Source organism: Stegodyphus dumicola, chromosome 10, assembly GCF_044657685.1.
Source record: "Stegodyphus dumicola isolate Sdum_Otavi_A_Nest chromosome 10, ASM4465768v1".
NCBI lineage: Eukaryota > Metazoa > Arthropoda > Arachnida > Araneae > Eresidae > Stegodyphus > Stegodyphus dumicola.
In genome coordinates this window covers 43,457,284-43,484,291 of record NC_140777.1, presented here as the reverse complement: position 1 = coordinate 43,484,291, position 27,008 = coordinate 43,457,284, and the positions used below count along the sequence as shown (strand labels likewise).

General features: G+C 31.2%; 1 protein-coding gene and 1 non-coding gene across 2 annotated transcripts in view; one reads left to right on the top strand and one right to left on the bottom strand.

Moving 5' to 3' along the window:
* The window catches only part of LOC118200683 (igLON family member 5-like), a 324,052-nt gene that overhangs the window by 92,583 nt on the left and 204,461 nt on the right, over positions 1 to 27,008 (bottom strand). The gene's annotated exons all lie outside the window — the stretch shown is intronic.
* On the top strand, positions 7,940 to 8,013 carry TRNAI-AAU (transfer RNA isoleucine (anticodon AAU)). The gene has a single exon. It is a non-coding gene; the product is annotated as a tRNA-Ile (tRNA).

The following is a 27,008-nucleotide window of genomic DNA, read 5'->3' as shown; positions in this document are numbered from 1 at the left end:
AAATATATGCAACCTTTTCAAGTTCCTTTCATAATCATGCATTTAAAAAAAGTCCACGGTTTCTTTTCAAAGAATCAAGTTTAGCATAAAATTCACCTTGACAATTCTTTTCGGAAGCACATTTCTAAATTCTGTTTATGATCATTATGGTCATTCTGCTGCGCTTAAATTGTTTAGCAGATAGCGCTGTTCCTCATTTCTGTATTTTTTTTTAATGTTTTTTTTTTTTTTTTTGATTTGTCAAGAACTAGACAATTGCAACTCCATTTTTGCTTTAAATCTCTCTTTTTCCCCCTTACTTTTTACAAACGGTTGATATTCAACTGAAATGAAACGAATGATTTCGATCAGAGGATGAAATTAGAAAAATAGTTCTTATATGTAATAATTACGTTAACCTAAAAACTGAAGGATGTGTGAGAACAAATGACAGATGCCATGAAAGTTTGATTGAAAGCTTAGCACCAATAATTCCCGTTTAAATGCTCACATGCTACTATTATTATGGGACAAAAGAAGTATGAATGTTTTTCTTTAAAAATACGCAATATTTTTATTTAGATATATCATGAATTATATACATTATAAAGTATTTTCTTAAAGTATGTTATAAAGTATTTTCTCCCTCCTTTCTACATGCCCTAGTAATGTAACGGTTAGCAAATTCTACGCGTATTCCAGAGGTCCTGATTCGAGTCCCATGGAGGGCAGAGCACATTTTTTGCGTTTCCTGCTTCAAAAAATTAATAATGACTCTACAGTGGCGCCTGAACTAAAAGGTGAGGGATCATGATTCTACACCACCAGGATCAACCCTATATCCAATCGTCTTTTAAAGGGGGGGAGCATATAAGACATTTTTTCCCTCCTTTCTGCATGCCTTCGTGGTGTAACGGTTAGCACACTCGTCGCGTATTCGAGGGGTCCAGATTCGAGACCCGGTGAGAGCATTGCTCATTTTCTATGTCTTCTGCTTCAAAATAACCTAATGACTCTACAATTTAAATCATATTAAAAAGTGAAAATATATTTTACGAGCTGTATGCTTTTAAATAGTTTATTTTGTTAACTAATATCACAGAGATTAATATCTTATATTTTGCTATATTGAAAGATAAATATTTCATATTTTGCTGAATGGCAACAGACTCTAATGAAATGCCAAACAACACAAAATCGTGTTTTGAGACTAATAACACTTTTGAGCTAATAAAGGTATTATAAACCAATATTTTATCTAAAATTCATATACAATTAATGAAGCAAGATCAGAAATATAATTATCGCACAGTTTAGTGGAAGCAAGAGATTAAATAATTCTCTTTAAAAAGTTTTGTACAGTTATATAACACAAATAACAAAAGCGTGGGTGCCTGAATAACGGAAAAAAATTGAAATGCCCTTCTCAAAAATATAAGCCATTATCTTTATAAATTTATCAAAGGCGCCCCATGCTTTTATTCTAAATATAAAACTGTAGATAAATTTTTTAAAAGAAATATTTAATCTCTTATTTCATTTAGACTGTATGATAATTTATATTCCTCCTTTTTATTTAGTTCTTGTACTATAACTTAAATGAAAGCTTTAATTTAAAAAAAAATTAATAAAGACGAGATTTTGCTTTAAAATTGCTGTACATAGAAACCATAAATTATTCATTGAAGACGTAAGCTGAGCTTTTAACAATGGTTTAGAAACAAGCGTGGCACATAAAATATATTTTCTATTACAAATTATTTGTAAAACAGTATACAATTTTTTATAAAGCAATGCAATTTATATTTCGTGACAAGCATTTAACAAATATAAATTGCAATATAATTTCTTCAATAATATCCCAATAAAATATTAGTTTGGGAAAAAATAATTTCGGTTTGCCCAAATATTTATTATTTTAGTTTTCATATTCTTCTGGCAATCTCATATTTTTTCTATTATTTTGAGGTTTGGCAGGAGACACTTTTAAGTTGCTATAGAAACAAATTCCGTGTATTTCTATTAACAACTGTTAGTTTATGGTCAATTTTAGCATGGGGTTCAAAAATAAACATTTTGGACATATTTCACAGAGCTCACAGAGGCTAAAGATTATGGTGTTGATAACCTAACAGAATGCATGTCAAAATTTGTTTAAAAATGTTAATTCTGGAGATTTTTTACTTGAAGACCCAAGCTCTGGCCAAACGTTAGAAGTTGATGATGATAAAATTAATTACAGTTGAATCGAATCGTCAAATAACTGTGCGAGAGATTGCGAGAGGTTAAATGCATTATAAGGTATTTCTCCCACTTTCCTAGCGTCCTTCGTGTTGTAGTGGTTCAGCACGCTGGGCTGGTATTCCAGAGGTCCGTGGTTCGATCCCCGGCGAAGGCGGTTGCATATTTTTGATCACTCCTGCTTTAAAATAATACCTAATGTCTCTATAGTGGTGCCCGAACTAAAAGGTTGTTGGATGAGGTTTCTCCACACCCAGGATTTGGCGATTGGGTCCCCTGAAAACCCCAGTCGCCCTTTAAAAAGGGGAGTATATAAGATATTTCTCACACTTTCCTAGCGTCCGTCGTGGTTTAGTGGTTCAGCACGCTGAGCCGGTATTCCACAGCTCCGTGGTTCGATTCCCGGCGAAGACGGTTGCATAGTATTTTTCATCTCTCTGGCTTCCAATTAACCTAATGACTGACTCTACAGTATCACACATAAGAGATCTTGAAATCGTTAAAAAACGAGAACAAATATTTTGTGTCCGAATGAATTGAAGAAATTCACGTAACACAACGAATAAATATTTGGGATACATATTTCAAATGTAATGTAATCGATTCTTTTTTTAAAGGCTTTATCACTGGTTGTGAAAAATGGGTCGTCTACGATAGCATTCAGTGAAAAGTTTCATGATCAATTATTCTGTCAATTTGTTTGGAATACAAACAAGTTGTGTATTTTCAGTTGCTTCCATCAATCAAATGATCAACTCAGATGTTTGCTGGCAATAATTTACGAAACTAGAGGAAGTAATCGAAGAGAAAAAGTCAGAGTTGACAAATCGCAAAGGAATCGTGTTCCACCACGCCAATGTGAGACTTCGCCTACATTTATCAACACGTATGAAATTACTGTAGCTTGCCTGGGAAGTGATGTCTCATCCATCCTCCGTATAGCCCTGACGTTGCAACCTCAGATTACCATTTATTTCATAAGTTTACAAGATTTCTTAAATGATAGAAATTTCAGTAATATCGAGACCTCAAATCGCACTTGGTTGAGTTTTTTGCTGATATAGAATAGAATTTCTAAGAATGTGTAATCATGATTTTGCCAGAAAGGTGGCAAAATGTCAGCAAAAACATCAGAAGATATTTGAGTCATTAAAATTCAGTTGTTGCCTAGAAAAACTGAGTGTTATTTCACACTAAAACCAAAATTACTTTTTTGCAAACCTGACATTATATTGGATTTAAAACAAATTATTCTATTTTGCATTATTAACGACAATCACGGAAAATAAATTTACTTTATGTAGATGCAATTTATAGAACTAAATATTTTATAAAAATATAAGAAAATCGTTCCTACAATAAAATAGGACTCCTTCAAACGGTATTCGTTATTTAATTTTACACACAGTTTAATTAGATGAATTTATAAACATATTTTAAATGTCTCCGAAGAAAACATGTCAAATATCAAATCATCAAAAATATGTTGTTGGTAAAGGCGAAATTACTTTAGAGGATGTTTTACGAAACTGCCATCAGAAATTAAGCTTAGCTTTTTTATTATGGTTGAAAGTGTATCCTCCAGATGTGTCGTGAAAATTTACTGCAACATGTCGCAGCAAAGATATAGGATACATAACATTAAAAATGAAGATATCTTCTGCTGTAATGTAAAGTAACAATTTCAGGTATTTAGAAGTTATTTGTACGTTAAAGATATCAGTTGTTCATTCTTTGGCACTAATAGCTTTCACAACATTTTCGTCGTATCAATATAGGTAGTATCAGGATTCGTGCAGATTGAACTAATTAAGACGAAAAACATGGGAACCATAGACTATCTCCATTATCGTTTTAACAATGAGCACCTCGAATAACAGGATCCAAAAATCAGTTGTATGTTATCTTGCTAACAGCCTCTCAAACATATTTTCGGATTGATGGATTTTAAGTTCTTCCTTTCTGAAAAGATATTAGAATCAGGAATGCTCATTCATTATCTGATATTAAATTCCGAGAATATTAAATACGCAATATTTCAAAGTATGACATTTCTATAAGATATTTAAGACATAAATAATTGAAGAGCGATGCTGAAAAATATTGTTACTCTCAATGCGAATTATAAGGAAGAAAACAGATATTTAATTTTTAAACCCGTATCTACTTCTCAAATAAACTACTGTTTTTCAATTCTTGATATACCGAAGTTCTTTTATCTAATATGGAAACAATAAACCTTCTGATACTTAAACAGTGAATAATATGCGGGCAATTTTAATGTTTAATAACCGTGAAATTAAACGCTGTCTTCTTTCAGCCTTAACGATAAAATTTATGTAATAATACCATTACTTTAAACATACAAATAATTTATTTGAATTCATTTGATTCTGTATATAATGCAGATTAGGAATAATACGTAATGGCATTTCTTTCAAAAACTGTTCTTTATATTACATGTGTTTCAAATTTTCAGTCACTATTCACTGCATTTCAGAAAAATGAAAAAAATGCTTCTAGCATTTTTCGAAGAAAGACTCATTTTAGCATTACAAAAGTTATATGCTTCATATTTTGCGATATTATAACCGGGTAATAATTGTGCGTTGAATTTTTGCCTGTTTCATTTCCATGTATTTTTAGCACTTTTGAAACACTTATATGTGATTCTGTTTTTTTAGACGTATTGAATATACAGCTTTATGATATGAATGATTACGTGTTTCATTTGTACTTCTTGCTGTATGAAAAAGCTCTATGCTTCCTATTAATGTTTAAATAGAGTGAAAACTTAATCATTTGTGTATTCAGTTTTATCATTATTCCTATCTGTAGTCTCTAATGAATTGTTAATTTAAAGTTCATCATATAATCATATATGAGCCTTTGTACAACCATTAAATCACCATTATATGAGCAATATTTAGATGAATTTGATTTTGGTCTCAGATTATAATTAATATTACTCTTTTGTTCAAAACTAATTAAAATTTACATTCCTATTTTGCTTTTAAAAATCCGCGTCTAAGAAACAATAATATGTCTCTATAACTTACACGAGCTAATATTTTCTTCAGGTTAGTTCAGTTAAGAATTTTTGTTTGTGCTTGTTGAAGTTCTTTATTAAACTGGTGTACAGTGTTTCGTAAAAGATATTGTAGGATGGCATCGTCCACTATAATCGGATGACGCGACAAGCTGTGAAAATAAATCTTTTACTTTCCCGATGATAGAAGTCAGACGATTCCGCCATTAAGACGATGATGCGATTGAAAGATGTTTGAATGTAAAAGACGGTTAATTCTCTTCATCTGTAAATAATCTCATCTATTTCCTTCTACATTTGTAGTTTGTAGCAACTATTCATGTTGCATTAAATATTCGAGTTATTCATAAATCGGATTAGTCATTTCAAGCCCCTAGATAGCCACATCGGAAGTAAGTTTACAGACATCATATTCCTAGACAGTAAGTACCGTTCCTACAATATTGACTTTTATTTAGTAACTAGATATAACAATATGCATACAAACTCATGTGCAAATTTATCTTTACATACCGAAAAAATAGTGATATTCCATGAACTGTCTAATGGATGTGATCCATTTTTGCCAGAAATGTGTTTTGGACAATTTTAATTAGCAATACAAATCAAAAGTGATAAAACAGTTTCCGATACGCAAATCAAACAAATTCGAATTCCAATTTCGAGCTTCTAGGTGTTCTTATTCAGATGGAGGAATTACGTTAGTTAATATTTTAAGGCTCTATGTTTCGAAAAACATACCTACATTCATGCATGTTCTTTGTTATGTAATTTCTTTAAATACAATACAGGGCAATGCTACTTAGTGCAGAGATTTGAAAAGTGGAACAGATATTTATAATAAAGCGACGCAAAAGGCTGTTTCGAGGCTAATAACCCTTCTGGGCCAACACTCTTTCGGGCTATAAATAATATTTTGCTACAATTTAAAACAATGTAATAAGGTTTAACATTACTTATAGTTTAGCCTTATATACACACTTATATATACACATTAGTCTCTTACTTTATACATTACTTTCTATTTTTACCAAGCAACAGTCCCACCACTCAACTTGTCTCTCTCTAGTAACACTACTCTGCTTTAAAATGTGTGCGCTTTTACTTCCTGGAATTCACACGGCATTTTTGAAATAGGAGGTAAAACTTTCTCCAAATTTAGTTTCACCTTTAAGTATAATTTTATTTTATCTCCTTTTGATCTATATTTGAAAATTATAGCTGCATTAACAATTTCTAAAGTTACATGGCATTTCATTTGAGTATTCTATTCTTGCTTCCAAAGATATCACTTGTACTAAAACTTGGCTATATTCGTTTTTACCATATTTTGTTTATTAGCTTTTTTCCTCACTTTTAATCTAAATTCATTTTCAAATTTAAAATTGAATTTCAAAATTTTCCCATTTCTATAGAAATTCAGGACTTTACATCATGATTTATTAAATTTTTTATCTTCATTTAATTGAACCATTTTAGCATTCTACCTTTGAAAAGCTTAGGCCATTGCCATTCATGAGGTATTGATTTCTACAATTATCATTTTCTCAAAGAGTGCATTTTGCAATTTCAATTTTTCAAATTGCTTATTTTTAAATTCATATTTTCAAAAATTATATTTTATGTTAAAAATGACAAGTAGTCTGTTTTTAAGATTACATATTTAATTACGAGCTATGTTGGAGAAGGTTCTGCCTTGATGAATGAATTCAATTTATCATTAATTTAACATAATTCTTAAAAATGTTTTATTTTGTTTTGAATGATCCCGATTAAAAATAACTAATTGTTTTAATTTAGTTCTTTTTAATTTAATTTTCTTAGATAATTTTTGCTATTCATCTAGATACAATTCAGAAGCTTAGTTGTTTATAATTCTTTCGGTTACGTCTTGACAAAGACCGAAGAATTTTCAGCGTTTACATAATATTACGTGAAGACTGTTAAAATGGAATTTAAAAATATTCAGTAAAATTTTAAATACAAATTGTTGCTTAAATTGATCGACTTGACTTCATTTCGATATAATTCTGTATTTATTAATCATGTAAGGAATTGGTACACATCAAATGAAAACGAAATAAATGGTTCGGATCCCGGATAGGGAACAGTGGTTGTTTCATAATTCTTGATTAGAAGAAAGTAATAGTATATACAGGAACTCGGAAAATAAATTGACGGATGGCATAAATCTTCGCCATATGCATTTGTTCTAGTGGGTCTCTTCCCTTAAGTGGTGGTGGTGGTGGTGGGAATATAAGCACTTCTTCATGCTTATTTACGTGTCACCATCTTATTGCATAGTTGAGTTTTCTCTTTTGTTGCTTCGTCAAGTCTAATAATTTCTACGGAGATGGCTAAACTTAAAACTAGGTGCATGATAACTCATCACTTCGAAGATTGGTTTGATCTGTCTCATGCTCTCCCGAATCAATCTTTTAAGAGGAACAGAATATAAGAAATTATCGCTTTCTTCCAGTACCTGCTTTCGTGATGTAAGTAGTCAGCTAGTCCAACTATCAAAGGGCTTACCTTAGGCAAGGTTTTAACAATTAGAGCAATTACCTCTTAAGGAGAAGTCGAAAATAGTACACCATTACCATTTAAGTCTTCATATAAGGGAAATATTGTCAATAGTGTTACAAGGTATTTCTCCCACTTCCCTAGAGTGCCTTCGTGGTGTAGTGGTTGTTCACGCTGGGCCAATATTCCAGAGGTCCGGGATTCGATTCCCGGGGAAGGCGTTTGCTAATTTTTCAATTCTCCTGCTTCCAAAAATATATCTAATGTCTCTACACTGGCGTCCGAACTAAAAGGGTTGTGGATAATGACTCTCGACACCCAGGATGTGATGATTCGGTCCCCTAAAAATCCCAGTCAACCTTTAAAACGGGGAGTATATAAGGTATTTCTCCCACCTTCTTAGAGTGCCTTCGTGGTGTAGTGGTTCTGCACGCTGGGCTGGTATTCCAGAGGTCCGTGCTTCGATTCCCAGCGAAGGCGATTGCTAAATTTTCAATTCTCCTTCTTCCAAATATATACCTAATGTTTCTAGTGTCATTTTCTTATCAGTTCACTAGGTTCCTCGACACTTAGTCTAATAGACTAAAAGTGAGGAACTCTATAAAGTTATAGATATGAAAAATTTTCAACTCAAATTTTGCAAACAACTTGTCTCAAAGTCTGTGACGAACAATTTATTAATTGACATTTGTCTTTGTACGTAACATTCGTAAAACCCGTCGTATGACATTTCGTATAGAACGTGTATAACAATTAATTTTTTTTATATTGTTACGAATTTTGGATATATGTAAATAATTTTAGTCAAATTATATGTGAAACTGTGGCATTGTTTGTATAATGTAACACTAAGTGCTTGAAAGAGACGAAGCTTTACCGGAAAACTAAGATTACTGGGGTAAGTCTATTTAACATCGAGGTAAAGGACTATCTCGCGAAACTGACGAGATATCGCCAAGCTGGTAATGGTTTTTGCAACTAATTTTTGTCAACACATTTGGCGAGAAATAGCTTAAAGTCACCAAACTTGACAACATTTTGGTCCGGTCCCTGTATAACTGTAATTGGTATTGTAATTGAATAACTGTAATTTATCCCGATATGTAACTGTAACCATATCCGGCCCTCATATAACTTGCAGTAATTTTGAAAAGCTAAAGGTACTAGAGATTTCTCGGCGGTGGGTGAAAAATTATATAAGACCGCGAACAGCATCAGTTTCGCGGTTCAGAGGCGACTTCAGAATATTGATATATCTCCATGTGAGCTTTGCTCTTTGGATGCACTTTGCATTGTGTTGTGTTTAATTCTCTCAGTATATCGAAGTGTAAGTATTGATTGTGGTCTGTGATACTGAGAAGTTATAAGGTATTTCTCCTACCTACCTTCTTAGCACGCCTTCGCTGTGTAATGGCCAGCACACTCGGCACGTATTCCAGAGGTCCATGGTTCAGTCCCGGAAAGGGCATTGCTTTTTTCTTATCTCTCCTGCTTCAAAAAATATCTAATGTACGTACAGTGGTGCCGAACTAAAAAAGGGGTTGGACCATTTGGCGATTGGGTCCCTTAATCCCCAGTCGCCCTTTAAAACGGGGTGCATATAAGGTATTTCTCCCTCCTTCTTAGCATGTCTTCGCGGTGTAATGGCCAGCACGCTCGGCGCGTATTCGAGAGGTCAGTGGTTAGCGTTTCGGTGAGGACACTGCTCATTTTTTTATCTCTCCTGCTTTAAAAAATACTAATGACTCTGCAAAAGGCACGAGTATTTGTATGGAAAGTTGTAGAAATGTAAATTGTTCCATTTGGTAAAATAAATTTTATCAAATTATCATCGGTTTTGTGCGCATTCAGTCCATTATGAACTTTTATGTGCGCAACAATATATTTAATAAATACTTTTGAAAGACCAAAATCATGATAGTCTAAAGCTCTACTATAATTATCAACGGGAAATTCGCTTTCTATGCTTTCTTCAGACATGCACCTAGCTCCATTTCTTGTTTAATATGATGTTCTATCAAAGTGTTCATTAGGAAATTATCTTAGCTGACGGCTCAGTTCCTCAGCAAAGCTTTTTTTAATTCAATATGAATAATTTCTTTGTTTTTATGCTACTAAATCTTATTTCAGGGCTCACATACATTACCATTTTAAGCATACTTGTTGCGAATATAACGTCTTATGAAAATTGTACAATACAAGTTTTCTCAGCTTTCAAAATTTTTTAAATTCAAGATAGTGTACTGTATACTTTTTACCAGTTTACCAGAACTATTATTGCTTTTTTGATCCAAGGAGTAGTTACAGTCTACTCATTAACGTTTTATTTTCAGTTTTCAATTTCATTCATAGATTTCCGGTCTATGATATAGTTGACTTACTCATTACTTCAAGTTCTTGTTTATTACGCAAGAGAAGACTTGTTGTCATACCGTTGTTTTCGAGTTGCGATTTTAGGTTGCTAAAACATTCTTTTCAGTATAATAATATTAACTCAAATCGTAAAATCAAATGCATATTTTTCTTCTTTACGTAAACAACTATAAATGTTGTAATTTTAATGGAAAATTAACCAATAAACGACAATTAAATATTCTAAGGATAAAATAATCAACGACTCTGTGATTCAAGTTATAGTCAGCAAAATTCTAGATCAGAAGTAACTAAATAAATTGGAAAATAATATATTGTGAAACGTTTCTAGAACTTTTAGACACACTTTTTATTCTATATATCAGTTCATAATTTTGAAGAGAAACAGGCCCAGATCTTCAGAACTGAAGACGTTCTACTTTTTTGAAGTAAATAGTATTAGAATGAGCTCAGTACCAAAAGAAATGAAAGAATTATAATAACTACCTTTCTTCTTAAAATCAAAACTATGAGAGAAAGAATTCTTTTGCATATAAAGAAGCGGACCAAATTCCTAGTGAAAGAAGACGGGAAGACATGTATTTAAGCAAACAGAGAAAAAACGCATGTTCGGTGTCTATGCAAAATATTCATATATACGTAGTCTTTTAGTAAACTTTGATATAACTATAAGAAAACGAACTCGAGAAAAATAGTTTTAAGCAATAATATGAAATTGACAAGAGCGTAAAGAAATTTTTAATTAATGTTTTAAATAGCATCAAATCAAATGTTTTCCGTCGAATGTTTGTTATGTCTGCTAGTGATATGCTTACTACTGTTTTTTCAAAGCAAATTTTTGAAAACCTTTGTTTCTGAAAGATCTGTCCTACAAAGAACAACTTATCATTGAGCGGTTCCTCTTAGAGAAAATGTCTACAAATTAAATCTCGTATGCAGTTAATAAACCTTTTTGTATGACGAGAATAAAGATGGTCTAAAGATCTACAGTACTTATCAAATAACTCGACGTTTACAAATGTAGTGCGGCATGCGTATTTCTTTTGCCTTTCGTGAAATTTAAATATTTTATACAATTTAAAATTTGAAATAAGAGCAGAATATGTTCATAAAATATTTGAAGGGCAAAACTGGCTTTGAACCGTAAGATTCATAAAATTCATGGAAACCTGTAGAATTAAAAAAAATAAAATATGCGAACCAGTGAAAAAAGGCTGCTTTGTCTCCACGTAGTAAAAACTTTTAATAAGTGTAAAATGAATAAGAATTATAAGTATAAAATGAGCATTTATAATTATAATTATATATATATTTAAAGAATTTAAGTATAAAATGAGTAAGAATTATAATAACTACCTTTCTTCTTAAAATCAAAACTATGAGAGAAAGAATTCTTTTGCATATAAAGAAGCGGACTAAATTCCTAGTGAAAGAAGACGGGAAGACATGTATTTAAGCAAACAGAGAAAAAACGCATGTTCGGTGTCTATGCAAAATATTCATATATACGTAGTCTTTTAGTAAACTTTGATATAACTATAAGAAAACGAACTCGAGAAAAATAGTTTTAAGCAATAATATGAAATTGACAAGAGCGTAAAGAAATTTTTAATTAATGTTTTAAATAGCATCAAATCAAATGTTTTCCGTCGAATGTTTGTTATGTCTGCTAGTGATATGCTTACTACTGTTTTTTCAAAGCAAATTTTTGAAAACCTTTGTTTCTGAAAGATCTGTCCTACAAAGAACAACTTATCATTGAGCGGTTCCTCTTAGAGAAAACGTCTACAAATTAAATCTCGTATGCAGTTAATAAACCTTTTTGTATGACGAGAATAAAGATGATCTAAAGATCTACAGTACTTATCAAATAACTCGACGTTTACAAATGTAGTGCGGCATGGGTATTTCTTTTGCCTTTCGTGAAATTTAAATATTTTATACAATTTAAAATTTGAAATAAGAGCAGAATATGTTCATAAAATATTTGAAGGGCAAAACTGGCTTTGAACCGTAAGATTCATAAAATTCATGGAAACCTGTAGAATTAAAAAAATAAAATATGCGAACCAGTGAAAAAAGGCTGCTTTATCTCCACGTAGTAAAAACTTTTAATAAGTATAAAATGTGCGCTAAATAAATCTAAGGAAATGAGGAATTGTTAAAATTTTGATATAACGACCACCAAGTCATGTAGTGTCTCGAAAAGTATATAGTCTTCCATATAAAATTAATCTAAGCACTTTTTTTCTTTTTTTTTTAAATATTTCGCTCTGTTATTCCATATTATTAAGAATTATAATATACAGTTTTTAATAGGCAGTCAAGGTTCTTCTAATACCTTTAATGCTTATATAAAATATGTTCTCATAAAGTCTTCTCTATGTGTCTCAGAGTACTATTCAGCATTGCGATTATCTGAGGGATTAAATGACTTAGTAATAAATATGAAAAGTTTCTTTGAAAGTTTGATTCCGATGATGGACCAAGTTGGACACAGTTACGGTGCGCAGTAAATCAGCTCCGTAATGTACAATATAGTATCTTTTCCACTAGCACAACCGAAGGACAACGTAGAACCAGAACCGTAGTAAAGTTTCTTTGCTAACATACTGTTGCTGCTAAAATGCCCGTTTTACAGTTAATGTAAAAGCATTTCGTTAATGGCTAAATGTGTTGCCGAGTTGTGATATGAATACCGAACACAATGCAACAAAACTGTTATTTATTTTTAGCTGAAAACTAGATTTTATGTGATTAATTTGTATACCATGGAGTTCATCTAAGCCAAGCAATTTTCGTTTAAATAAATATGATTATGGCGGAATTAAAAATTAAAGCAATGCCATCAAAAATGGATAAAACCAATCCAGCACTACTCTTTAAGGGCTAGTTATAACATTTTGGGAGAAAATGGTTATACTTTTAAGTGCGTTTGTGATTCCTTGATTATAACTGTTGTTTTTTTATAGAATAACTATCCCTTCATCATATTAACAAAACAAACATTTAACAATTTTGTAGAACACACACACACACACACAAAAAAAAAAAAAAAAAAAAAAAATCTTACCAAAACTATTCGTCTATTAAAATTTATCGCGGAAGAGAGCAAATTATAACTGACATGAGTCAAGTAGTAACAATAAAAACGACAGTATTTAAAAACATTTTAGTGCTTTTTATTACTTGATATGGTGATACTGAATGATATCAAGCGGTTTATGGTATGGAAAAAAGAGTAATTTAATTAACCAATCAACATAACAGTAAGTCTTTATCAGATTTTTAATTAACACAAGCAAATGATAGCTTGTTTCCTCTCACACAATTAGCGGGTACCCATATTAATTGCATTGCAACCAATCTCTTTTATCAGAGTTGCTGAACGCTTTATCACAAATTAAGCAAAACCACTTTTCAGTTTCAGAATCTGCATATGAGTAAAAAAACCTTTTCTTCACCCATTGTATCACTTCATTTCCTTTTTGGATTTTTTCTTATAAATTTTATTTCAGTTTCTTCGTAATTCCATTTCTCTTTCAGCTGTTGTCTCTTTTTTAAGTACATCTTCATATTATTTTTCCAATGCTACTTCATCGGGTGTGTCAGCTAGGATGGCAGATTTTCTTTTTCTTCAGCCTCAGTTACACGGTCTCCGAGGTGAAGCACTAGGGTCAGATCTAATGTTTAACCGTGAAAAATCAATATTTATAATTTGGGAAAGGAAACTAAATAGAAAGACGTAATTTTCATGCTACAAATTTGAGAAAAGGAATTTTAACTACATGAATCAAAATCTCATGGTAAGTTTTAACATGTTACATGTTGCTCCAAGGTTTTGTTGCAGCTTGCCTCGCCGTATGGTTTCGGACATTTTTGTTCGAAATACAAAAAGTAAAAAAATTAAAATACAAAAGATCTATAAAATAATACTTAGATTAATTAAAAAAATTAAGCAGCATTTTAAATCTGAAGCCATATACAAAATAAACGCGTAAAAACATTTTGAAGAAAATAAATTATTATACTTCAATGTAATGTACGAAATGTAATGTACGTAATGTACTTAAACATTCTACTGTGTTCATACATTACGTACAACATACATTCTACTGTGTTCTTCAAAGGTCCTTCATTTATGTAAAAAACAATGATCAGTCAATAGTATATTGCCCGTTTCGCTGGATACGTTTTGCTTTCTTTTCATGAGCTTCGTAATTCCTCATTCACAAAAGAACCTAAATTTATCGGCGAAAAGCTGAACAATATACTGAGTTACGGCCTCATCTGAATTAAATGTTATACCACGAAATAAATTTTGAAAATAGTGAAACGAGTAAAAGTTTGATGGCACAAGATCAGATGAGTAGGATACGCATGGCAACAATTTTCAACCAAACATCAATCATTTTTATCAGGTGAAAAATTTGAAAATTAATTTCAAGTTAAGAAGTTACTCAGTTTCGGATATCTTAAAATTAAAAATTGTTACATTTTACGAAAATTTATTTCTGCTATTTTTAATATTGGCCATTATCATTAGATATTACTTTTTTAATTTGAAAAATGTCAGCTAAAATAGTGATTATCCTTAATCCCATACGCAATACAGGATTGTTTATCCTTAATTCTATACGCAGTACATATTGCAATTTTATGTTAATGACACAAAATGTATATGATTTTTGTTGTTTTAGTAAAATAATTTTATAACTTAACACTAGAAGCGCAAAGCTTTCTCCCTAACTAGAAGCGCCAACGGCAGTCAAATTGACTGCTCAACGAATTAATGTATATATTCAAATGTAAATGCTTTATAATGCTTTTAAGAATATTAATTACAGTTGTTGAAGAACTTTAAAGAATAACAGATTATTTTAATAAAAAATAGAGGATATTTTATCAGAAATTTCAGCCTACCCTTAATAAAACACATTTTACAGCTTTTCGCAATTCTTATAAAACACATTTTTTTCAATATTGGAAGTGCATTTTCCACACACATAATATGAACATTTTTTACACACATCACTTGTTTTGTTGTTGTTACAAAGTCCAATCTGGCATTGATGTCTTTTCTTCGAGAGTCTATTGCTAGATTTGGAAATTTCCTGGGTCAATTTTGCGGTTTTTCTTCTGTTTAAATAAAGCTCACTTAATTCCTCTGCTAATTGAAATAGGAAGTCGTGCCTTGTAATATTTTTGTCACTCAATTTATGGTAGATAATGTAGGCATTCGTCCCTGCTAAATCCAGCATATTATAGAAAACATGCACAGGCCATCTACGTGAAGCAGCGCGAACAGAATATTTACGTGTCATCTTGTCAACGATATTAACTCCACATTTGGTTTTGTTGTAGAACTCTACTGTTTCTGGAAGCTTTTTCTTATTTTGTGAGTCTATATTTACACTTTGGATGTAAGGTACTTAGTAGTAGGACATTTTTATTCCTTTTTCCCTGATAGACAGTGAGCGTAGTTTCACCATTCTTTAGGAAAACTGTTTCAAATAGCCGGGATTTTGATTCCCTTACTTCATGCGGAATTTCTTGTCGATGTCTTCTTACTGTGCCGACAAAACTTGTGTTTTTCATTTTAAGCCTTCTAGCTAATGATAGTGAGGAAAAATAATTGTCCGTTGTCAACTTTCGACCTGAATTCAGATAATAGCTTAGAAGACGCATTACTACATTTTCAGGAAGACTTTCAGTTTCACTTCTCGATGTATTTTTTCGAAGATATGGAAAAGCATTGCACATATACTTCGAGTCTGCATCGACTAACATTCCAAAATTTGATACCGAATTTATCCGGTTTATTCGGCATTTACTGTATAAAGTTACACCTGGCTTTGGATGGAAATAACTGCTCATCCACAACTAGATTTTCTCCTGGTTTATGGGAAATCGCACAGTTCTGTATAAATTTATTCCAAATATCGGAAAAAAGTGCAAACTTATCACTTTCTAAACGCTGAGTCCTAGTTGACTTCAAGTCAAATTTTAGATATTTCATAATATCTCCAAAACGATTGCGAGACATTGTTTCTCGGAAAATAATGTAATTCTTCTGTAAAATAATGTAATTCCTTCTGTAAATAATCAGTGAATGAAAGGAATGTATATGTACGCCAGATGTTTTTCCAAGAAAAATATTTTCTGAGCGAGAGTACCATATAAATTTACCCAGTATTACTAGCAGTCATTATGACTGTTCGTGGCGCTTTTAGGTATAACTAATAATATCTCCGTTAATTTCAATTTCATTCGATTTATATTTGGTACCAATAATTTTCGACATATTTTAGGAAAATACCAAAATTTGTGATTTCTTAAGATAAAGGGTTTTTAAGGAATCCAAGGTCAAATGACGAAAGCAGTCAAAATGACTGCTCTGGCGCTTCTAGTGTTAAACATAAAGCAACGAAGGAAATATAATGTCAATGCTGTCGAAATAAGTACACAGACTTTCATGATTATAAACCAGTTAGTTATAGAAATACTGAATTCTAACATGTATTACATTTTTCACCTATTTGACATTTTTAAGGAACCTTACTCCTTGCTTTCTTGCGCTATCTTCGCATGAAGTCAAAAGAAAGAAAAAATAATTGGAATAAGAAAAACCTTTTAAATTGCACGGCTTTAAATAAATGCATTAGGATGTGAACCGTTTCATTTATCTATCTATTCTTGTCCATATTCATGTGAACAAGAATAAATTCGTTTAACTCCTGTATACAAAAAGATTTAGCACATTAATTGAGTTTCAAAGAACAATATGAATGATGATAAGGAATCACTTGCATATTAGCCGTTACATATAACCTTAATTATGTTTTATTTGCATAAATTTCTTTTGTCAATTTTTTTATAAATCAGCATGATCAGAAATTCCACGGTTTTATTTTTAGTCACATATGATCGCAAATATTATGATAGTTAACATTTAAAACAAATTTAGAGCAGTTGATTAAAATCGCATAATTAGAAAAGGTTTCAAAATGCGGGAATATGACGAAACAGATTCCTTAGTAACCTGGCGTAAGATTATCAAATCATTTAGAATTAACTCACTTTCATTCATAAGTCAGATTCATTAAATCCATCAGTGGTACTAACTTCATAACAGCTTAAAAACAATCGAAATATTATTGAAAAACCGGCAACATTTAGAAAATGGCTTTAAAAACTCCAAAGCTCTTTATTTGGGAGATTTTTTATTTTCTTGTACGAGGTAAAGGTAGTATTGTAATCGCGAAAAATTTCGCGTATTATATTTCAACGAAAAGATTCATTTCGATTACTCTCATATCCATGTAAACGATGTTTCTGCATAGCATCTGTATGTACGGGCAGAATAAATGTCTCTTAATCCCCAAACGGATTAAAAAATAGGTTTAAAATGGTTTCAGAAGAGATTTATTTTCGTGACGTCTGTACGTACGTATGCATGAATCTCGTATACATGCATACGTAGGTATTCAAACACGAGTAGCCTCGTCTCGCAACTCAAACACGAGTAGCATGAGACGGTTGAATTTCGTATATGAGACTGCTATAATACGTAGGTGTGCCTTTCTCTTTGTAATTGCAACTGGCCGCAACCAAAAGTATACATATATATATATTTATTACGTATATATGTGTGTATATGTATATATCTTTATTATATATATACATATATGCGTGTGTGTGTGTATGTATCACTCTGTTACTCGGCACGGTGAGCTAAATTTTTTTATATTTATATGTTGGTAAATTGTGCCTTTTTTGCTTTAAAAGTGATTGAATATGTTGTTCTTATGTTTCAGTTATGGTTTCTTATGCTTTTAGTTGATCTGCATGAATTAAATGTAGAATTACCAACAATTTAAAATTTGCAACTAAGCCTAACGGAGCAGACATTTGTTTACATTTGAAACTTAACAGAATAGTGGAATAAGTACGTTTCTGCACCCTCATGCATTTTTTTCCGAGTGGAAACAATCATAAACTTTCATTTTTGTGCACTGGAACATCTGCCTTCTTGCCCTCTGGCCGAACTGCCTGTTTTTGTCTTGAAACCCGAATTTTATTTGTAAAAATTGTTTTAAATGTGTTTGGTATTTTGTTTTTCTACAGATTTTTAATGAATATGCAATTTTAATAAATTTTAATGATATACAGCAAAATGTGTGTATAATTTAATACGCCATACAAGAAAGTCACGTGGTGTCCATATCATACTTTTCGTTTTGTCTCCTGGATGATGGAAATCGTAAGCTACGATAAATATGTGTCATTAAACAGAAATTTTGTGAGAAAATTACAGTAGTGAATAAAATAAAAACATCTACATCGAATTTTAAACGATTTGTGTAGAATAGTGCATAGTTATGGTCGCGTTTGTACAATACCTTTCCACGCAAACAGATCCGGAGAATTTAATTCCCTAATACACACACCAAGCAACAAACAGAAGAAACAAACTTCTGAAAGGTTTCAGATGTTAACGTTCCCACAAAAATGTTTGTTTGTGTGTTTTACGTTCTCTCTGATCTTGCAGTCTGCCATTCTGCTGTTGCACGTATTTCTGCTGTTGCACGTACTCCTGATAACACATTTTCTATCTTTTTAACTTTATTATTAAGCATGTTTTCTTCGCACTTACGACTTATGCAATTCAACAGCAAAATGGCAAAAAAATGTAAAAGCAGGATAGCAGCATATATTTAAAATTCCTAATGCAGTGTTAAGTGTTGGCATACATTTTTCTATTTTTCCAGTCTTTTCTCAGTTAGGAATATCAGTGTTCAGTATTCTTAGTAAGAGGGCTTATATTTTTTATTATTAATGTTTTTCGTGTTAACTTTATTTATTAAATATCACGTTCTTTGCACTTACAACACATAAAACACAGTTCATTATCAAAATCTCAAAAGGCTTAAAAACAGCATATCTTTAGAATTTCCAACAGACCTCGCGTGCTGGAGTTGTTTATTAAACTTTAAAAATGTTTATTAAATTTTAAAATGTTTTATTGCGTACAGTGCTGCCATTGCTCGCTTTCAAATCGTTGAGTTTCTTAATAAAACATTAATCAGCATATTGAAAATTTTGAATTAGATAGATCTTGAATAAATTTCATTTTTTAATATTTAAATGAATTAGATTCAAAAGGAAGAAACGGATATTCTTAAGAACTGTTTCTATTTCTTTCTTCTAGTTTAGATTATTAATACTCAAGAGAAGATTCAGTTTGAAAGATTTTATATTTTACCAAATTTCAACAACAGACTCGAATGAAAAGTGATACGACGTATTTATTCTGATTCGACGCAAAATCGCATTTCGAGAATAACAGCGCTTTTGGGCTAATAAAACCGGTTAGTAATATTACTGATGATAAAAAAGATACCACAGCCTGTCAACGCTAGCGGAGTTATACTTGTTTTCTGCAGACTGTTAAAACATTCTAGAAATAAGTTATGCTTGTCAGACGCTTTATTCTTCTACAAAATATAAAAATATAAACTTTCAGATAAAAAAGGAAAAAAAAAAAAAAAAAAAAAAAAAAAACTAACATTTGACTTAACATTTAACGCATGATTCTTTTATAGAATTTTAGTTTTGTTCGAATGCATCCAAACTTCTTATTCCTACAACGAAACTTCAACTGTTACGGGTTTTCCTTTCTAAGTATTAGTTGCTCTTTTTCCCTATAATTTTAACGCAATTACTTATTTTAGAGTTAAAATGGTTTTACAGGCTAGGCTGACACGTTAAACGTTTAGGTCATAATTAATTGCATCGTTAATTATAGCTGGATGTATTCAATTAGCTCTTTCAGGAAAAGCGTAATTTTTCCTCGGCATTGCTAAGTTCGTTCCATAATTTGAACTACGTTTCAAAAGTCTCCGCTTCAGTTTGTTTCACTGCATTGGAATATCAGCGCAATATTTCTGCGGAAAAGTCGAAAATGTATGCATTTTGAAATTAAAATGTGAAATAATCTGCTCACACCATTAAAAGTGAGATCATTAATGTATATATATAAGGCATAAACTATTCGCGAAATACACCTGATTATCATTAAATTCTGAGATTTTCATTACAGTCTGAGATTTTCATTACAGTCTGAGATTTTCATTACAGTCTGAGATTTTCATTACAGTCTCAGATTTTCATTACAGCATAATAGTCTTTTGAGACTTATTTCATTTGATTACTTAGGTGAATTGTCTGCTGCCTCTTTTATTTGAATACTTAGGTAGATTGTATGCTTTATTTGAACTTGGGCTGGACTGGCTATAAGGTTTAAGTTATCAGAGTCAAGGTAAATTTGCTAACGTGTCAAAGGTGAAAAACGCTGTCGGTGAACGGATCCCTCCTGTAAAAAGATTGCATCCTTTAGAAGGGAGAACGAAGGCTTCTTTTTATCTAAACTAAAAGATAAATTAATATTCTTTCCACTAAATAATTAAGGTTTCCAATAGGATAGTTAAAATTAAATGTGGTTAGGACGACTGAGAAGCCTTCATGTTATGACCAGTTCTTTTGCATTAACTGTACTAAGTACATTGTTGTTTAGTGTTCTTGGTAAGTACATTGTATTTTTAATTATGCTGCCATTACCTTAAATCAAAGATGAAGGAGGTGTTCCGAGCAACTCAGTTGTTGTCTAAACTTAATTTTCCTTCCTTGAAACAACATCATTTACTACATGAGTGATATATTAAATATAAACGTGACTTTTAATTATAGATACGCTTATAATAGAATTCATAAATGAAAGTATAAGAGAATTAAACAATACAATATTCTAGTCTACACCAGAATACACTTAACTACAATATATTTGCTTAAATTAAAATTAATTTTTAAAACAATTTTTATGATCTTTTGTTACAGAAAATTTAAAAATTCATTTGCTTCTGAAAATAAGAAAAAAAAAAAAAAAAAAAACAAATTTGATATTTCAATAGTTTTGCTTAAAATGTAATACTAAAATTTAGTCTGTTAGTAATGTAAGTCATTTAATGACTTCAGTTTTTTTTCAAAAATTTTCTCTAGTCCTAACTGTGCAATCCGAACTTGATAGACCGTTGGCACAGATTTTGATTCACACTGGCTTGCTTTGATATTATCATCGCAATCGATGTTGCGTTATTTCGCTTTTTTCAAAATGTGTATATTGCATACCTGAAAAGCTCTTCCCACAAAATTAAAAAATTTCATACGAATGCTTGGAATTTATAGTCGGTATTGATATTTACTCTTTATTATTTGTGAACCATACTCGTTATTATTTTCGGGGAGATTTATCTAAGTAATATTTTCCTCTTATTGTTTCGTAATCAAATCTGTATTACATTCATATTTAGTGAAGTATCAAAGCATAAGTTACTCCAAATAGCTTCCGAGTACAGATAACGAATAGAATGATTTCTTTCCAACTTGAATTTAATGTCTTTGAATAAAATAACTGAATATGTCACCAGTCGCCATATAACTGGCTGTTATTCCTGCGAAACATGTAAACTTGTTCTTGCGAAATTTCGCTGTTGTTTACAGTTTTGCGTAATCGGAAGTTCTGTCTTCCTCTCCCAATCTCTAAACGGTACATCATTCATGAATAGAACTTCTGCTTTTTCCGAAATCAATTTTTCGTATTTTCATGATATTTTGGCAATAATACTTCAATAAACGGAAATAATCTTGTTTCTTGAAATAAATATTTCAATGCTCTTTTAAAAAAAGATTTTCTTCTTCGTAAACGTCTATTCGGGTGGTTTTTATTTTCTTAAGTTTTTATTTATCTCTAACTTCATTGTTTGAATTTATAGTTAGTAAATTATAACTTTTTACGGAAAGATGAGTTTGTAATTAAACATTAACAAGTTTGTCATCAGATGATTTCTTTGAAGGCAAGTTTTTAACACAAATTTATGAGAAAATAAATTATGCGTAATTTTACTGTGTATATTTTATTTTATTTTAATTTTAATTTAATGTTAATATTAATCTTAGTTTAATTAGTGGTCTTTTATCTGTTATGTTCTAAAATTGCATATTTACTTATAAACACGCTTAACTTTGGTAAGACTAAATTATTCAAATGAGATTCAACTAAACGATAATCATCTGTAATGTATCATTTATGTACTCTCACCCTTGTCCGACCATGTCAAAATTATTTTTATTATACTTAACTCCTGAAAGGAAAGTGCAGACAATTCCTACTAACCTTTGACAGCCTCCAGGAGCTTCCATTGTCCGTCACCTGTCAACTGTCTTACCAAGTAAATTTTGTTAAATATCTATCGAGGAATAATTGCTACAAAACTACTCCAATTTTTTTTACCGCTTGTATCGCAAAAACTTCAAAGTAATTAAACTTCAGTTAAAATAACTCGACGAATAGCGAAGGAGCTAAAACAGCAAAGATCAACGTATATTCATACATTTACAGGATTAGATTCGAAGATTTAGGTATTTACTTTATAAGGTATTTATCCCACTTTCCTAGTGTCCCTTCGTGGTGTAGTGGGTCTGCACGCTGGACCAGTATTCCAGAATTCCGCGGTTCAATTCCTAGGGAAAGCATTTGCTCATTTTTCATCTTGCCTGCTTCCAAAAAATATCTAATGTCTCCACAGTGGCACCCGAACTAAAACCTGTTATGGATGATGACTCTCCACACCCAGGATTTGGCGATTGGGTCCCCTAAAATCCCCAGTCGCCCTTTAGAAGAGGGAGTATATAAGGTATTTCTCCCGCCTTCCTAGCGAGCCTTCGTGGAGTAGTGGTCAGCAACCTGAGCCGGTATTTCAGAGATCCGTGGTTCGAATCCCGGCGAAGGCGATTGCTAATTTTTCATCTTGCCTGCTTCCAAAAAATCCTAATGTCTCTACGACTTTTACATGAAGGTATAACTTACTTATTTAGCTGTAAACGTAAGTGCAAATGAGCAAAGGGAAGCAAATGATAAGATAAGTTTGAGAGGAAGAAAGTCAAGTTACTGTCGCCATCTATTTATGAAAAATTAAAATAAGTATGAAGGAATGTCTCTAAAAGCTGAGGGTAAAGACGGATTGGAATTGGGATCTTTAACTAGAATCGAAATATTTTTATGAATGTGAAACACCTCTAAAAATTTTTTATTCACGAATGAAAGATGTGTTTTTTAACAATTTCATTTGTATAGAAAAATGGAAAATATTCTTTTCTGACCAACAGTTTTGGGAAACAGAGGATTAATAAATTTCTGTTTCCCTAACATCATCTCTTGATCAAGAATTAAATTTCTTAGAAGCGGTAGCTATTTACAGAGGCTTTTCACTTAACATTATTGACCAAGGGTTTAAAATGTTTTCATCTGAACACATCTAAAACAGAATCTCTTTTCAGAACATTATTACAATTCTGTTTCCATTCCTTTCTCTCCATTGAGTAGCTATCAAATTGGACGCAATTTTACAGGAGTTAATTTTAGGGTCTTTTTCTCTTTTGCCAATAAAAATCTCTAGTTCCACTCTTAAGGACCCTACTCCGGATATGAATCCTGAAGTATACAAAAGATTCGTAGCAAATGGAGTTAATTAATATTGGTCAAACTAAGGGGGCTTTTACATTTCGCTCTTAGGTACACGAGGCAAATGTTAAGCAAATAAGAAACACATAAATCCACTGTTACGCAACCATATTGGTCTAAACATTGCATTTTCCATTTTTTTCTACAGCCAAAAGTGTTCAAAAAACATCTTTCGTTGGCGAATTAGATTTTCTAGAGGCGTTTCACATTTATAAAAATATTTCAATTTAAATTAACAATCCCGATTCCAATCCGTTTTTACACTCAGCTTTGAAAGACATTATTTTATAGCTGTTTTCATTTTTTATGAGCAGATTTCGTCAATACCTCGATTTTCTACCTTTCATTTTTATCGCCTTATCCTACGTTATCAGTAGTTTTTATCAGTAGTCAGTGTACTTCTGCAGCTGAAGAAGTTTCTATACCTAAACCTTCGAAACTATTTCTGAAAACTGATGAATATTAAGCTGATTTTTGTTACTTTATTTCCTCCAATGATCAAAGTTATTATTTTTAAAGAACATTTTGACCAGACTTATTTGTTCGTCTGGAATTATGCATGAAAACTATATTGAGTTCCAAAGATAGAAAAAAACAACTTCGTGAATTCCTCGGAAAAAATATAACAGTATTCTTACTTTCTGTTCGACTTCCAATTCAGTTGGAAATTACTCATTGATGAATTTTATCTCTTGTTAAAATTTCATGTACTTTTTTCAGCCTTTTTTCAGTACTTTTTTCAGCATGGATGATATACAAATCTAAATGCATTATTTTTCCAAATAAATTTGACACTGTACATTAAGTTAGAATGCTATTTTTTGAAAATAATTATTATTAAAACGTAGCAAAACCGTCATTTATTATTTTACTAATTTAATATGTTACGCCTTGAATTAATGTTTTTTGTTTTTTAATTGCCGTTTTGTTTTCAGGAGAATTCATTTGCCATTAATTACCTTTTGTGAATTATGTTACCAAAATACAAATCGGAATATTTATTTTCGTTCTGGCATATAAAAATTGATGTAAAATCTAAACACAGCGAAATTTGAATAAGACATCCACTCATAATTTTTAGTGATTTTGGTCTTCTGTAGAGATTGATGTTCAACATCAATCTCTTCATGGAGATTTGATGTTCAACATCAGTATTTGTTTATTTCATTAGAAATATCAATCAATTTCCAAGGGAATCATATGAAAGAGGGTTCACTTCAAGGCGTTTCACTGCTCATTTATTTGTATGGAAGTAATTATCGATTATTCGAACTACTTAATGAAGCAGGCACACAGATAGCCAAAATTACGATTAGACCAAAAATGAACTTAATACCAAAACTTAAAACAAATGAGCTCCCCCAAAGCTTTTTAGTGAAGAGGATTTTGTAATAAATCGTTAAATAAAAATTCAGAGATTTAGGTTTCTTCAAAAATTTCTAGGAAAAACTTTCTTATGCTTTGTTTGTACTACTTTGATTGCACTGTATATCAATACTGAGGAAGCTAAGCTGTAATAAAACCTATACTGAGTTTGTTCACTATATTTATTATTAAGTAGTGGTCAACAAACTGAGCCGGTATTTCAGAGGTCCGTGGTTCGATTCCCGACGAAGACGATTGCTAATTTTTCATCTTGCCTGCTTCCAAAAAATCCTAATGTCTCTACGACTTTTACATGAAGGTATAACTTACTTATTTAGCTGTAAACGTAAGTGCAAATGATCAAAGAGAGAACTTTGTGTATGTTTTCCATAGCATAACTGTGATTACACCTTCCTCTTTCTCTTCTCCGGTTCTTTTAATAATTCGTTTAGTAGACCATGCTAAAATGTTATACAAGCTAGTTTAACAATATGAATGGAAGAAATACCATAGTATATAATCAAACAGCAGTTATATGGTTTCTTTCCTTGCATGCCCGACTCATTTAGTAACACAGTAGATCCTACGTCTGAAAATCAATCAAATCGGCATAGAAATCACAGCTGGTATCACAGCCAAAATCAACATCAGATTCAAGTTTGCCGAATCTTTCGATTAGTAATGAATTAACTTCTAAAGAGACTAGGTATTTGGACAGCCAAAATGAAGTCTTCGAAACATTCTATATTTTAATAAAAGCATTTAGAAGATGATATGTTATAAGATACATAACCGCTATCAGGTGTTCTGTGTTTCGTAATACCATGGTCATATATGCTTGTATTAATTAAAAAAATGGATGAAACAAGAGAAAAATAAATTCTAATGAATCAGATTTTATTTTTGATTTAGAAATAAATGTCACGGTCCATCTAATGCCAATATTAGTTTAATGAAAGCTTTGCATGCTGTGTACAAAAAGTTGTTAGAACTGAAAATGTCCGTTATATAATACAAAATGTAAATTTGTTTGGATTGATATCACTAAGAATTAATTTCTTACATTAAATCAATTGCACATTATTTAAGTTGCATTCCTTTTATGTAAAATCTGAAATTAGTAAGAAAAAAAACAATTTTATGCAGTTTTAAATAACATGATATATACTGTTCAGCTAATACAGAATTCTACTGTGTTACGTAAGTGTTGCAAAAATAAGTATTATTTTGAGGAATGTTAAAATAATCATTGTTACAAATTATCAAAACTTTATTTATAGATTTGTCGAAATTGGTAATCTGTGAGCTATCTGAATAAATTCATTTCAAGGCTGAATTATCTTCTTCTTCACAAAGAATATATAGTAATATTAACAAAACTTGAAAAAAGATGTGTAGGATTTGAAAACTTGATAACCGTCTCTAGCATCATCTTGAAAAAATAAAGATTAAAAATGCAAGATATTAAAGAATTATATATATATATATATATATATATATATATATATATATATATATATACAGTATATATATAATAATTTATTTCCTAAACAGTATTGATTAATTGATTATATTATCTCCTAAGTTTAATTAAAGTAGAATTATTTTAAAAGTGTGCATCCATACTGGTAAGTTATATTTTGAAAGATGTTTTGAAGTAATTTGAAAGCAAAATGTTAATAATGTTTTAACGGGGACTGGAGTTAAATCATCACGAAGAATAATATTACAATTGTAAATGGAAAAATTAAAACATGTAATTATTGTCATTGATCGGAAATTAGGCGTTAAATACTCACTCTAAATCATTTAACTGATAGGGATATGATAATTTATTCCTAAACCTGAGAAGGCGGTATAAGTTGGATGACTGTCAGTTGAAAGATTTGTATATAGTGT